At 43.2% G+C, this 2,601-nt stretch overlaps 1 pseudogene; it reads right to left on the reverse strand.

The window, feature by feature from the left end:
* Positions 1–1,111: 1,111 nt before the first annotated feature.
* LOC148946483 (uncharacterized) lies at positions 1,112–2,242 on the reverse strand (annotated as a pseudogene).
* Between the last annotated feature and the right edge of the window lie 359 nt (positions 2,243–2,601).

Below are 2,601 nucleotides of genomic sequence, written 5' to 3' on the forward strand. Positions count from 1 at the left end.
TTTTTCTAATAAAATAACTAGCTTTCAGCCAGCCAAAGGGCTGGCCGTGCCCTCCACACCTGAGTCCTGATTTACAAGTCTTCTTTTTTTAGGTTCTTGAAGAAATAATTTCATTTATAGATCTCTCTCGCGTGTAGGTAGGAGTTAAAACCTTCAAAATGTCCCCAGTTTTCTCGATGAGGTTGTCAAGATGTTGACCTTCAATGTGCGCCACCGCATTATTCTTATAACGGCGGTGACGATTGTAATTTCTTCTGGCTGACCGGGAATTTCCTTCTCGAAATTCTGTATTTAGTTGCCGATCGGCTAAAGAATTCACAACGCCAAATGTTTTAAGAGGAATCTTCGCCGTCATATTTCTCAGATTTTCCAATTTCATAATTCTTATTTTATGGTCATCAATCATTTTCTTTTTTCTAATAAAATAACTGGCTTTCAGCCAGCCAAATGGCTGGCCGTGCTCTCCACACCTGAGTCCTGATTTTCAAGATCTCCACTGTCTTGCAAAAAGATTTCCCTATTGTTCTTCGCACTTTTATTGTTTGTTATGGAAAGGCAGTGTGGTCTTCGTCGCTATTTTCGACTTGTCCCATCCTGGTTTCTGAGAACCAGGACGGGCCTTATGGCTAGGGACGGCTAAATTATCCGCGGTTTTCAGGGCGTGGCAAATTTCCTCACAGTAGAAGTTTAATGCGACCGGGTCTCGTACACCGTGCAGTAACAGCTGATACGGCGCTTTAATTTTACCCAAGATTGTGTCACAGGTGTATTGATATAGCACGGTGACTATCTTTTTCCACTCGGCTTTTGTAAAGTGTGTATTAGCTGCTCTAGTGGTGGCCGACTGAAACGGGATACAGAAAAATAGACCCGAATGATCATTGCAGGTATGGTCGGAATCATCTCTGACCCTTTCCATTAGTGGGAAGTTTGTTACCACGTGGTCAATGTTACTCGTAGATCCACTATTGTTTATATAGGTAAACTGCTGATCTTTGTCACAAACAGATACCCCGTATGGTAATGCTGCTAGAAGAATGTCTGTTAGTTTACCAGGTACAGATGGGTTGCACGGAAAATCTCCACAGATTAGAAACTGTCTGTTGGCGGTTCAGCACAGGAGTCTGCTTAAACGACTACACGCTTTGGCATAGCGTTTCTCAGAACGATCGTTATTCAGGTTTGTTGGAAGATATAAATTGATGAGGAAAAAGTTAGACGGCCCAACAAATTCCACAGAGGTGTAATAGTCGCAGGACTTATACAGCCTACTAGGGATCTGGTCGTTCACTAAAACAGCGGTGCCGCCGTTAGGTCTTCCTCGCGTAAATAGTCGTTTAGCTTCATGCATGAAAACGGATTTGCGCAGGAAGGACTGGAACAGATAAAAATTGTCCTTGGTAAGCAGATGTTCCTGCACACAAATTACATTATAATCGGAGGAGATTCCACTTAGATAGTCTATTTTCCCAGCGTTATGACCGTAGATGTTTTGGCAAAAGACCTTTAGCTTGTTCATTTTCGAGTCTGAGGCGCTTTGTTCATAGCTTTTCTTACAGCTATAGCTTACAGAATAGGCTATAGCTTGGGTGCTCGTTCTTTCCGTTGAGGCAGAGGGCTTAATTAAGACTGTTCGATTGACACGGGGCTTCTCTGTCGATTCATGGGGGCCTGCACAGCGGGGGCAGCAAGGTTGGTTGCTGCATTCTCGAGCCAAGTGTTCGAACGACTGACACTTGAAGCGCCTTTTTGGGATTTCTTTAAACGCCGTTACTTTGAGATGGGTGTACTCAACATAGATATAGCCCTTTCACGTGATGATGTATCAGCAAACGCAAGTCGAACTGTCTGTGAAGTCCCATATCTTTTAGCTTCTGTGAGATTGGGGCTACTGGCAATTATCTCTTCTGGGGTAGTACCCGGTTGAACGAATTTTGCAACAGCCATGAACTTTTCTTTCTGGTATTTCACTTTAATATCAGATATCTTGGATAACGAATCACTTAGGGCTTGAGCAGCAGAGTCTGTTTTGATATAAGCCACAAAGCCAGACTTCGTCTGTTGAATCTTCTGCACATGCTCAGGGGTTATAAACTCCTCGATAAACCGTTTCTGATTTGAACATGACAGTCTTTGTAGGGGCTAGACCACTAATGAACACCCGATTGAGTAGTTTTTCAGGTGCTGGGAGTGGGGTCCAGTCAGAAGGTTGGGGTAGAGCAGCTTTGCATTGATCAATCATTGTTTCTAGCTTTTCGAAGCACACTCGCTTACGCTGACCGTCATGGATGTGATCACATCCTATGGGATACGGGGTATTTCAGAAATTTCCCAAATCGTTAACCTGACATTAAACTCGCTATTGTTCTGTAGAGTTTTCACCATGTCATACATGTCGCCGAACAGCACATCACGGCCAATTTGGGACCTTCTATCTTTCAACAGATTTTCATCGTATGCATCCACAATATTATTCAACTCGTCATGCGCTTCACGAACTTGTTCATGAGTATAGAACTCGACTCCAGTGCTGATTACTGAATCTTTCGTAATATCCTGATGCCTTAGCCATGTTTCAACAAAGTTCAGTACCGGAAAACA

The sequence above is a fragment of the Artemia sp. Qi Xiang Cuo genome, chromosome 12 (genome assembly GCF_049724085.1).
Source record: "Artemia sp. Qi Xiang Cuo chromosome 12, ASM4972408v1, whole genome shotgun sequence".
Taxonomy (NCBI): Eukaryota; Metazoa; Arthropoda; class Branchiopoda; order Anostraca; family Artemiidae; genus Artemia; species Artemia sp. Qi Xiang Cuo.